The 13,512-nt window shown below is 40.4% G+C and overlaps 1 protein-coding gene across 5 annotated transcripts in view; it reads right to left on the reverse strand.

Annotated features, from left to right (window-relative positions):
* TLCD4 (TLC domain containing 4) overlaps positions 1-13,512 on the reverse strand; it is a 42,611-nt gene that overhangs the window by 28,786 nt on the left and 313 nt on the right. The window contains exons 1-3 of one of the 5 annotated variants that reach the window (XM_065842058.2): positions 12,978-13,508; positions 4,592-4,718; positions 3,288-3,463 (exon numbers count right to left, since the gene is read on the reverse strand). The exons of 1 other annotated variant lie outside the window; for it this stretch is intronic. The gene's annotated coding sequence lies outside the window, so the exon portion shown is untranslated. Of the gene's footprint in view, positions 1-3,287; positions 3,464-4,591; positions 4,719-12,977; positions 13,510-13,512 lie in introns of those variants that run through there. 3 more of the 5 variants (XM_065842059.2, XM_071810400.1, XM_071810401.1) reach the window with 3 other exon arrangements.

Here is a 13,512-nt window from a genome sequence, read left to right on the forward strand (position 1 = left end):
CTGCATCTGTCAAAGAAATCATCTACCCCAACTATGTACGCTAATCCCTCTTGCAAGATGCCTCGCACGGCAGGAATGCTGTGGCTTAAGCATGAACAGAAACTGCTGCTGGCTTGCCTCAGTACGTCGATCTGTGAAACACAGAAACTTGGGCACTGATTAATGAGGCGCTGCCCCATCCTCGCTGTGGAAATGGTAACCTGTGGGAGGTGGGTGGGCACAATGCCAGCATCTGCAGCTCTTTCAAGCCATCTCAGCTTAAACCATTGCTGAACATAAATGAACTGGCAGATAAGTGTTTGTGTAAACATTGGAACTACAGAAGTTTGACTTCCTATGGACTCGTGTCTTATGGTTGATCAGCTTTTAAACTGAACCTTGTTAACAAAATTCCAGAAGGCATTCTCAGCTAAGCGACAGAGGAGATTCCATTCCTGCTTCCAGTCTCCTTCCATTCCAGAAACAGATGGACAAATGAAGACAGCAATATCATACCAACACAACTGCTTAGCGAAATTGGTATAAAAAACTCATCTTTTACTCTCATATTTTATTTCTAATATAAGGAAGCTTTCAACCTATTTTCTATTATGTCTACAGTTTTTTAGTGAAACAGAACATCCACTAAAACCTAAGAACTGCACGGTGGGATCATAAACCACTTTCAAGATGACATAAACTAGAAAAGTTATAAGAGAATTTTTTTCTTCGGTAATTGACCTTCCAGTGAACAGCTCTCACCTTTTGCTTAATCCAATATCACTGACTTTGCAGTTCCTTTATACATTCTCCTTGCCCTCTTAAGTTGTAACAGCTATAGCAACAGTCTTCCATATGAACAAGCAGTGGACTTCTGGGGTGACAGATGACCTGCAGTGGCCGTGAAGGCAGGAGTGGCTGGCCTAGGGCCTGCAGGCACAGACAAGGACTTTCCAGGCATGGTTAAGAACCAAAGGCTCTGAACAACAAGCTGTGGCAGATTTAGCTGCCTTGTTTTATGATGTTATTTCTCCCAGCTGCCTGAGGTCATGATCAGTCTACTAGAGCACAACAATGAGAGTAGGTAGTTTTTTAATACATCAACCTGTGACCTGGAGTCTCCACCACACGAGTGTGGCAATACCTAGCAGCAAGATAAAGCAGAGAGTAGAGAGTGGTAATGTCTTAAACTGGAGAGCTCTGCCAGAGACCACCTAATAGAGCTCTAAGCCTCAAAATAACCCATCACCATTATGCACTTACAGGTTAGGAAGGGTCTAGAAGTCAAACCAGACTCTCCCCAGACCTCCTGTATCAGGCCTATGTAGCACAGCCTACCAAACAATTCCCTCGGCCCAGGGTGCTGCGTGGGTGAAAAAACTAGTTTGACCTGCCTCACTGCTCTCACCTTGGCCCACAATCAGCATGCAGCACATCCTGACCAGAGGCAATACCATCTTTCAACACCCCAACAACATGTGCTGGGTTGAGCGCTGCTGACTGGAAAGCTGAGAATAGTGATGCACTGAGGATTCCTGGCTGGCAACTGCTCTCCATGTGAGCATACAGCAGGATCTCCCTCAGCTTTTTGATAAAGAGAATTTGCAGATAAAAGAGAACTGGCTATGGGGGTATGAAGGCATTGTAGTAGAAGGGAGACCTGTAGACATGGTTAGATACAGCTACCATAAGTCCAGGTTGCCTTAGATTGGTTGCCTGTCCTCTTTTCCAACCATAAATGTTCTCCAAAAGATTTTGAGAACAGCCAGTATAACTGAGACTGTTGGTATCTAATAATCTCACCAGATTGGATGTTACTGCATATATGCAGCAGCCTTGGATGCCCCATGTCCACCAATCCCAAAAAGATCCTCAGAGCAAATACACTAAGCCTGTATTGCATGTGCAAAGCAATTCCCCCCAAAAAAACAGAGTACTCTACCACTCCTACAAAGTGTTGCATGAAGTTACCACACAATTACTTTGAGCATTTCCAGTAAGTCCATCCTCAGCCAAGTTATACACATCTGCTCTGTACCCTTCTCCTTTTGTAACTGACTTCCAGCGTGACACTTCAGGTATGGTAAAAATCTGTTGTCGGACGACTGCTTGTAGCTCCCACTAAAATCCATGAGAGTGATGTGACCATGAATAGAAAACTACATGATACCCTTTCCTAAGTACGCCTGTAATTTCAGAACTGTGCTTTCTCAGAACAGAGACTGCCTCTGCCAAGAACAAAGCCTTTATCATGGTTGCTGTATTGAAAAGTGAGGCATATGTGAAAAAGGAAAACACTTCTGGAGCACTTGAAAATTATTTCAGTTGTGGTTTTGAACTTACACAGGACATAACTAATCTTTCTCTCTGAATTTACCAATTGTAATAAGAATAGTCTTAATGAATGTCTAAAGCCTGATTGGTTTATGAAAGAAATTATATAACATAGTGTTCTAGCAGCAGTGAATTGAACTCAGTGACCTAAAAAATGCTTAGATTTCTTTCCATCTTTGGAAGTTCCTAGGTTTACCTGTCTGAAGAAGGAGATATTCCCAGAAAATCAATTATACATGTAAGCAAAAACATCACAGAGATGAAAGACCATATGAAAGAACAAGCACAATTCTCCTTTCACAACACTGTGAATCAAGAGTAACTCCACTGAAACCAACGAGTTACACTGGTGTGAGTGAGAAAAGAACCAGCTCCATTGTCTGAAAATTGCTCGGGCCACCCATGGAGTCCAATTGCAGTAACTGTATGCAGCTAATAGTGCACTGTTCAATTCAGAAAGCCCAAGACTGAAAAGAGGACACTGAAAAGAAAGGGTCTGGATTCATTTCTAGCTTAAAAAAAGCTGAAAAATAGCAGGAAAAATGGTCAATCGAAAAAAAGAAAGAAAAAATATTCCATTTATAAAAATCCTCCCTCCGCAAAAAAAAATTGCGTAGAAAAAACAGACTGAATCTGTGTGTTATCTTCATTTTCCAAACAGCAGACACGTTTTGTGCATTGATGCATATTGTGTTGTACTTACTGAGCATTACAGAAAGTGAGTCTTACCTTTCCAGCATAGGTCACTAACATATCCTGGCACATTTTTAGGTAGCAGTGTACTAAACGATACCTACATTTCCCCGCACTTTATTTTACTTCCTTTAAACACACCCTCCCTTTTTCATCTTAGATAGGTTAGTTTAGCTTTCCGAGCACCTCACCCCCCATGCAAAAAAGCATTTCTGCCAGTAGTACGTGATACTCAGCAATGGAGCAAAGGCTTGTTTCTGGAAAGCTGCCTGGTCACTAACCTCCTCCTGTATCTCGGCCTCCCTTCTTCAGTTTTCTTTCAGTTTTTCTGTCTTGTCTTCTCCATTTCTCTCTCATCACACACTGTCTCTTTCATCTAGTTACACCTCACTTGCCGCATTACCCTCTTTATTGGTATTATTGTCCTGATTGTGGCCATCCAGAAGTTACTGAGGACCTGTAAAACAGCACACTGTGAGTTATGCTGCATTACAAACCACTACACCGACACACTATGTCAGCATTATGACAAAACATCAAACCGCATTAAGACAGACATGCTGAATATGATCCCCAGAACTCACAGGAATGCCATCCCGTTTTCTGGTTTCCAGGTCATTCCGTCTCCTCTTTCCTCTCCCCACCCCAGCCATGTTATCCTCTATTTTCTTATCACCTTTTCCTTTCCTGTCACTTTATTTTCTTTCTCCCCACAGTCATTTTCCCCTGGTTTCCTTCATTGTCCACATCTCATTCCTCCATGCATTTTCTGTCCTCCAGTGTGGCCACACAAAGGACTATAATGGAGGCAGTACTGCAGCTTTGTTAAATGTGTCCTTGGCTCTTTAGCAGACAAGCTGCACCTGGGTGCATCTTCAGGATCAGCAAACTCAGGCTCTAGAAAGCGTTCCATTCCCAAAGGCTTAAACCAGAGAGCTCCGAGATTAACGTGACTTCTCTGTTCCCTAATCTCCAAGCTGGAGCACACCAGAAACAGCAGGAAGAAGCCTGAAATAATACCAGATTCTTTTCTTCACATGCACATATTTCCTTTTGCCTTGTGCGAGTCGAGGCTCTTAGCAACAAGAGCACTGTAGAGTGGGGTAGTGACTAGAATTTGATGATCTCAGAATAGCAGAAAATGAAAGAAGATGTACTTTGTAATGGCATACAATTGAAAAGCATGAAATTGGTGCCAAGCGGTGCTAAAAACAAACAAATAATTTCCCAACAATTCAACATGTGAAGGGGCAGACAGCAATGCTTTTTAAAATATTCAGACTGTTAATTAAAATCAGCATAATTCAAGTAGAGAAGAAAACAGTGCTTATTGATACTAGGTATTTTGTTTCACATGAAAGCATCAGATTTTCAGGAGCAGCACATCAGGTAAAAAGGCAGAGCACATGCTTGGGATAGTATCACTCATCTGTATGCTAAAGATAGCTCTAAGCCTCGCTTAGATCTGTCTAAACTTTGGCGCATGCTGTAGCAGCTGCACGGCATTTAACTATGTCTCTTGCGGCACGCACCACAGTGTGCAAAGAATGGTTTATTAAGATAATTTAATGGCAGATATATTCACCTGAAAAGGTTAAGTAGTTTCTTCAGACAATATAGTTTCCTCTGAGTGTCTGTCAATTTTTAAGATTTTGCAAAAATTTGTCTATCATTTTTAGTGCTTTTTCCATCCTCTGTTGATCAGTGAAAGCCTTGAGGAAACAAGAAAGGAAAATTACTTGGCAGCAGAAGGAAACAATGAAACCTGGTGCACACTCACGTTATGTATGTCTAAACGCAGTTGAAATTCATTTTAAAAAAACTTGAATAAGACAAAAAAAGAATTGTTTTTCAAGCAGTTCTCAATAGAATACTCAATAATGCTTGTAATAATCATGCATTTTTCAGATAACAACACGATCTTTAAATTGATATCTCTTAAGTATTATGTTTTTTTAACTTAATATTTTGGGATAGATATTAACATGGTGTAATATATCATTTCAAAAGGAAACAGACTTTATGTCCTAATTTTGTCAGTTTAGGAGCTCCACAATATACTATTCATTTTTATTTTATTGTTAGTAATGTCTTCTAGCAAGGACCCTGCTTCTAGCAGGACTACTTGTTAATATTATAGTTATTTGCAAATTATGTATTGACACTATTCTAGCTTCTTATTTAGAGTTTAATTCCTAGTTTCCATTGATATCAGCAGGCCTAGCAATTTTCCCCCTTTCTGAAGCCTTGATCTGTATGTTATTTCATACAGGCAGATTTCTGTGCCTCTGTGCAATTCTAGTCATATGAAGGAGATGATGCTCTGTACTGTAACTTCCAAACCTAGGATCTAAGACAGCAGTCCTGGTAAGAAAGATACAAAAAGAGAAGAAACAGTACATTTAAATACATCACTGCTAAACCACAGAATTAAAGTTTGCCTTTCAGCTCAAGTGAGGAATTTTTTTAGGTTTCCCGTTCCAATGACATTACTCAACACCATATACGTTTTGTGCTGATGAGCAACACTCAGTCTGATTGACGTACTCAAGTATCTACAAATATTAGAAAAAAAAAAATCTAAAACCCAAAGATCATTAAAAATAAAGAAAATTACAAAAACAATCCTAATTCTACATGTGACAGATATGAAAAAATGCTAAGGTGGAAGGGTTTCACCATAAAAATGTATCATGCAAACATTATAAACAGCTTTGAAAAGTCTCTTCGTGAATTGCACCGAATACATTGTGTAACTGAATAAGTTGCAGGAAAATTGCATTGTAATATACACTAATTACCTCATCTTGGTTTGTTGGGATTTTGTTCCAGTGCTGCACATTTACTCTTATTTTGTTGTACACATACACAGTTTGCTGTAATAATTCGCCTGGGACTGCTTAAAGAGCCAACATTTCAGCACCTGTTCATTTGATTTGCTGAATAATGAGTATTACACCCCGGCGTTCCTCTGCGATGTCCTCTTTTTCTGTGTGGAAATTATGTCCCAGGGGAAACAGGCATCTCCACACTGAAAGTGGGAACTTTCAGATCCCAGGTGTCTTGGGCAGCAGCATCTGCCCATAGGCAGAGCAAGACGTTCCAGTCCAGTGCCATGTGTGTGTTCTGGACACACCGTATGCCATGTGCATACACTGAGCATTGCACCGACATCTCTGACCCACCGGAGGTGCCAGACACATCGTGCAGCAAGCCCGTGATGTTCAGAATCCAGCAAATTTGATGCACATGTATACAGGCCACCTGGGCACTGAACAAACTCTTAGACATCAGGTTATCTTAGGGAAAAACCACATGAAGCCACATGCTGGAGCAGGTCATGCTCTGTGCCCTATCTAATTAATCTTGCTTAAAAAAACCAACATATTTCATTAAATCTCCTTGAAACGGAGGTAGTCCTTTTTGCCTGACTTTTGCATAGTGCCTGTCTCAAGGAATTCCTGCATGTTGTAACAATAAAAAAAATAATTTGGAGGAGAACATGATACTTCATCTGCCCCATCACCACTGTGGAAGTTACAAGAATCAAGGTTTCTCGTGATCTGATTCTTAACCACAAAAATACACAACAAAAGGTGAAGGTAACAAGTCCAAGGCAGTAACTCCTATTTCACTTTGAACAGCCTTTTTTCCTTTGTGTGTATAAAGGTAGTTGCAGTTTACCTTACAAACAGTTTCTCAATTAGATTTTTTTAATAACATTGAGGCTTATGCAAGCTCTTGGCTTGACTATTATCTACTTCTGAATTGCTTGTATTTACAATTGTACCAGTCTTCAAACACAAATGTACATTTAAAAAGACAACATAGTTTGTCTTCAAAGTGTTCTAAAAAGAATATTAAATCCCTCATAAGATTCCCTATTCGGAAATTATTTCTATTATTTCTTTTTCTTTGGTCAGCATTAGTAAATCAGAAGCCACCATGGAAACTCACGAGTGTTTCCATATGCATAGCTTTTTTTTTTTTCACTAATACATTAACTATCAGTCAGCTAAATAATTAATATAATAACTTAACTCTAAGCAATTGTCTTGTTATCAGTGTTTAATCCACAACAGGAACCAACCAACTCTTTTGACACTTTAACGACGCATTAAATTCACAATTACTAATGCAAATGGCATATAATTTCCTAACATCCATTTAATCTGTAATATAGGCAAGGGCATTCTGTTCTTGTACTGTCAAGCATAGAAGAAACAGTGTTACACATTACCTGTTGATGATGAAACAGTTTTATGTTATCACATAGTTAAAAACTGTTAAAATGTAGTGCAGAAGGTGAGTTATATTTGCTATAGCTGGACTTCTGTGACAGCTTTTTGTTAACATAGTTTACTGTGCTTGACATCTTACATATTTTTAACTAAACAGAAGCAATAGAAGGAATTTCAGATTTCAAAATTTTAATATTTTGTCTTGCAAGAATTATACACAAATGTACAGAAATTAAAATGCTGAGATAACTTGGCCAGCCCTTGCAAACTCTACAAAGAATTCAATGTATCTCCATTAAGAGCTACTAGAGCCATTACATTCAATTGACTTTAATAGGATTTGGACAAATCCCCAAACCTACAGCGATACCTGGCAGCATCCCCAAAACAACAGTCAATAAATGACATATTTTTAAATACAACTGCATAAAGACAGGAGGAAAAGGAAAGACCATGTAGAGCAAAACCAGAACACATCATATTTTTAAATATGGCCAGTTCTTTCCAACTCCAGCATGTCATTAATTCAATGCTAGACCTTTAGAAACCTAAACAGCTCAGAAAACCATCCTTTAAGCTCAGGAACCTGTCTATACAGTGGAGGGTATCAGTTCTGATGCATTTTGTATGCTCATCAGGAGAGGATGGAGAGAGCGTGGGAGGGTGAGGGTCCCTCTAAGAATGCTGAGGGCTGGGGACTGAAATCAAGAAGACCTGCAATGGCAGCAACCCCCGGCTACCTGTTTTCAGCTGGGGAGAGGGAGAGGTCTGCTCTGACACAAGCTGACAGATGAGACCAGGCTCTCTCCCTGCACAACCAGTGGCCAGTTTTCTGACAGCAGGAATGCAGGAAAGGCTAAACAAATGTACATTGCTCCTCATCCTCCTTACAGACCCACAGAAAGCTCAGGAAAACCCCAGTCTAAAGCAGCAGTGAATACACAGAGCACCCCACATGCTAACTGCCAAGCACCCTGCAAATTTCATTTTACATTATAAACAGATTTGGAGATATATTTCCAGGAAGGTAATACCAGACTTCAAATCTATTTTTAGAAGTGTTTTTAAAAAAGGCCTTATTTTTACAGGTTGTGGCCCAAGGCACCCAGTGACCTCCAGGACTCTGTACTTTTAGGATGTGAAACAACAGTCTCTTTCTTCTGGCTCTTTTAATAGACAAAAGAATATTAGTTTACATTATGTTACAGCAACTGCTCCCTAAACAAGCTACCCAGTAATTAGAGCAAGGTGCAACATGCCATTTTGGTGCTGTCTACTACAAACATTCTTGCTTCATAAAGTCACACTCGTAATGTGCCCAGATGGCTGCCAGACCTTGTGTCACCAAAGCTACAGGCTCCGGCTCTCCAGCCACCGTCCCGCGCAGTGGGTCAGAGAAACAGCTCCTGGCAGCGTGGCTCATGCCTGCTGCACAAAAACATTCTCCCCACAAATTACTACTTTGATTCTAAGTTCCTATGTGGTATTTAGACAAATTTCTAAAAACAACCTACTCCCTCCTCCCCCACTTCCAAAAACAACACACAAAGAACTCGCCACTGCCAAAAAGAGCGAAACCTTGAAGTAGTGGGAGGGAAGGATACCTTAGTTACTGAGTTGGTGTAAACTCACACCCGCTTTGCTCTGTGAGTGATGGCAGAGTGGGACACCACAGCACGCCGCTGGAAACTCAAGCGCAACGAATGGAAAACGTGAATTGGAGAAATAATCCCATTTTGACAGATAATGAATCTCATTATTTAGGGATTTGGTTCCAGCTTTTTGGCTGTTTAGGACAAGCAGCATTTAAGTGTTTGCAAATCTTGTATCTTTGTATCTAAACAAACAAGCTATCTTAAATATATACAAGAAGCACCGCTATAGCAGGAAGCACTGCACTAACTGTAATATGTTAACATAAATATTACAGATGTATTGATTACAGATACAAATCAGGACTTCTAAGATTGCATTCCTATAATTGTAATGACTCGCAAGAAAGTAAAACTGCACTTAGTCCAAAGTAATTGAAAGTAACTACTGCTAAAAGGGACAAATTTTGCCACAGACTGGCTCTGATAACATCCTAATTCTGCCATCAAGTGAGATCAGCCAGTAGCTTACACATTTATCAGCTGCCTGCTTCATCGTGTCCCAAATGGTCTAGTGCACTGATTTAATTAAAAAATCCCATTCTTTCCCAACAGCAGAACTTTTTACATTTATGATGATGTTACTGTTCTAGAGTCTTCCAGAGGCAGCTTGTATTTCTAACCTTAAGGAAGAACCATTAGAAACCCAGTCAGAAGTCTTCAGGTTTTCTCTAATCAAATAACGTAGTATCACTGCACTTGATGTTTCTAAGACCACTGGAAGCACATAAAAATAACTATTTGTTTTCTGCAGAAAACCAAGTTTAGTTATACAGTATGTCTTGTTTTTCAGATCATACCTCTTATGAAATTATCTTGCAGAAAAGAAGAAGAGTACTTAGTTACATTCAATACATGACTGAGGTTTAACATAAATGGTTCCACATTATGACTTTTACAGTAGCAAAGCCTAAGAGGTTCCTGCCCTCTCCCTCACTGAGTGCCTCCTACTAATTTGCTAGTTTACCCCAGTTGTGCTGATGCAACTGTTTGTGGAGCTGCACTCTACACCAAACCAAGGCAAAATGACCTCTGTTAAGAAAACAACAGTACAATCACTCCCATTCATCAGTCTACATTTAGAATTAATAATTAGAAGAAAAAAACAAATTTTGAAATGCCAGTTAAGAAGTCATGAATATAAGGTGTATGGCAGCTCCATGGAAAGACCCTCTAACAGTTAAAGTTAGGTCACTTAAAAGTGGAATGTCAGGAAGCAAATGATCATCTGACAGCCCAAGCTGCCTACATTTTACTACAGGGAAAAAAAAACAAAACAAAACTTTTGTTTATATTCCAATTGCAGCCTTTCCTATTGGAGTCAAAATAAACCGAAACTACAAAGACAGCAAGCTTTCCTCAATGCAATTTAGTCCTCACCAGTGTAACTTTCAAAGGAGACATGCACCAGATTTACTAGTAAGCTTTCACAGAGACTATTCGTACATAGAAAGGATAGCAGCAGGCTTTTCTTTGGAACATTGTCTCACAAGCAATAAATGGAAAAAGTACTATACCATCTTACAAACCCATTTTTTCCTATTCAAGAGTTTCAGAGTTTTCTTTTGGACAACAGTGGTTAATTATTTAGAATGAGTATGGATTATTTTCCTTCAGTACAGAAATTCAAAGCCGACTTTCTGCATCAGTAGCAGAGGTACCAGAGGCAGCCTTTGTAATTACAGCATCTGCATCACTTTCTGGTAAGTGACTTTTCAGGGCAAGTACACTGCTTCTTCCTCAAACACATTACACATTTACTTGGCAGTATTATTAATTTTATAAACTGGAGAACAGCACTAGCCATTGCCTTCCCAGCAGAAGTCCTATACTTCACCTGCTTTGTCTTATTTAGCTAATGTGACCACGATGCACTATACTTTGGGAGAGTTACTGATTTTTCATATTAACTTTCACATGCATGTCTAGTGCTCAGAATATTCTCAAGGCACTCGGCAGATGGGAATCAATCACCAAGCATGCAAGGCAGCTGAATGACAGCAACCTGCTTGTTCCATGACTCTTGCAGTTCTTGGACTGAAGTCACCCTGGTCCAGAACAGGGAGTTACCTGATGAAAAACCACAAATACGCCCATGTCCTACCGAGAAAAGACATAATCAGCAGTGTTATACTGCAAATGGGATCTTCACGGGCTCTACTCAATTTTCACAAAGGGAAAAAAATCTGCGAAACTTTATAGCAACTAGGTTGCAAGCTGTTGTTTCAGCCTTTAAATAGTTATTTTAACAGCCTCACCAAACTCCGACTCTTCCCTCAAGCCTTGCAATGTGCCGTGGAAACTACTAGAAAGCTATATTTCTTATTCAAGCAGAATTCCTGATGAGTAAGAAAGCATTTGTTATAGGACTTTGAGGGAAACTCACTGTTTAGCTTTTTAGACTCCTTGAAAGGCAGAATCTTTGCTTTGCTTCCAAAGAACTGTCAGATCCTCAGCTTCCTAGTCCAAAGAACAGGTATTTCTCTGTATGCATCGCTCTTATTTTTTCCTCTTGTTTTCAAACAACCTGCCTAGCAAAAAAAAAAATCCCTACCCTTCCAACTTTGCTGGCTTTAGGTCAGTTTCTCATTAATTTCACCAAATAGCCTTACAGAAGAATTGGGTACAAGAAGGGGAAGTATGTACATACTGAAGAAATAGCATGAAAAGCAGAAAATACATTGAAGTTTTTTACATCACTCTCAGCTACTGACTCCAGGATTGTTTCTCTGAATAAAATCCCCAATAAAAAAGTGGTTCTTTACCACTTCTTACAGTGGGTTAAAAAAAAAAACAAAAAAAAAAAAAACAAAAAAAAGGCAAAGGAATGGTATAAAAAAGCCTTGAGAAAAATTCCTTAAAATAAACAGATTGCTAGCTACACCCCCTGTGGCAATCTGGGATACATTCTACATCAATGGTATTATTTTCACTGAAGAAGGTGAAATGGGAGAAAGATCACCAAAGACAAAATTAGTATTTAAATAGCCTATAGAACTTACTGTCTTGTTTTAACATAGTTTATTTTTTGAAAAAGGACCATGGTGCGTTCTTCCTCTTTCTTCTGTAATTTAGAGATTTTCATCTCTATTGTCCCTAATTATTAGGTTTAGGTAGCTAATTAAGTTGAAAGAAGAATGAATTTTTGAAATTCATGCATCGTCAACAGAACTATGAATGTAAACCTTGTTGTTTCCGAATGTCAACAATGATTAAGCAGTGAGGATTTTTTTTTGTGAGGTTACTCATTTGGGTGGAAGACCTTACCATGGTAATTCTTTTTAATAGTCTCTTCTTAAAACAACTGCAAAATTACATGTTGCACTGATGCAAAGAAACCCAAAACATAATCTTTAGAACTGAGACACAAATCAACAAGATTCATTTTACTTCAGATCCTAAGATCGCAAAGGGTAGCTAAAAAGTATATCTTTTACTTGTAAATTATGCAATAATCACTTTAATCCATGCCTGGCACAAGTTTTTGTTAAAAATGAGAAAGAAACATTCAGCTTCCAAGGCTGGCAGGGATACAAAAAGTCCAACTTGTTCAGAATAAGCAAAAGGAAGAAGAACAGCCAGAGAAACCACGGCAGACAGACACAGAACCACAATGTGTTACATCTATTGTGTTTGTGCACTTGAGGTATAAGTGCACTGCTGTTGTGTTTCATATGCTTGACAAGTCACTCCAAAAAGTTCTAGAATTCATTGATCCTGACTCATAGGCCAAGACTCATAGGCCTTGCCCCCGGCACATAATTTAAGGACAACAACAAACAAAAGGTACTCTTTCCTGATCATAAAATGTGGTATCATTCTCTTTCCAGCAAACACACATCTCATCTGAGATTAGTCCCGTGGCTGAATCATCACAATCTCCCCAACAAAGACCAGATGCTGACAGAGGTGAAAAGAGTGCTGATCTGGTGCTCCACACTTCTCGCTGAAATAAAAACCTAAAGTATTAAAACGAATGAAAACAAGAGTTCTGAGAGGCCGCAAACTTATTAATATGCTTCATTTTATGCATTATTGTCGGCTATGTAAAATAATAATTCCATGTACACAAGCATACCTGGCTAGCGCTCATGCCTGCGTGAGCTTGCGGGTTCCTGCAGGAATCTGTACGCACCCGGGGAGCCCCAGGACTGCTCCAGTGTGTCTCTCGGTTTCAGAGCGGTCAGATCTCGCTCCAGCCCGTGCAGCACAGGGACACGGGGCCAGGCCCCGCAGCACCACTGTCCGCACCGGCCCGTTCCCCTCCTGGCCCCGCTCCCCACGGGAACGCTCCGGAATCCCCGGGCTCGCCGGGCAGCAGCTGAGGCGGTGCAGCCGGTTTCTGCTGTTCCCGCGGACAAGGGGCAGCTCTCGTCACACACGCCCCGCAGCACAGACCTGCCATTGCCACACTCGGGAAGCGTCTCACACTTTATTACCACGAACACGCACCACACGCCCGAGGGCAACCGCTCAGCCCCGTTCGGGCGGCGAGACCAGGTGACAGCATCCCCCAGCCCAGTCCCGGGCCGCCGCCGGCCCCTCAGCGGCCGCTGCCTGTCCCACCGGGCTGGCCCACTCCAGCCTGCTGCACCGCGGGCCGCTATCCCGGC

Source organism: Patagioenas fasciata, chromosome 6, assembly GCF_037038585.1.
Source record: "Patagioenas fasciata isolate bPatFas1 chromosome 6, bPatFas1.hap1, whole genome shotgun sequence".
In the NCBI taxonomy this organism is placed as follows: domain Eukaryota; kingdom Metazoa; phylum Chordata; class Aves; order Columbiformes; family Columbidae; genus Patagioenas; species Patagioenas fasciata.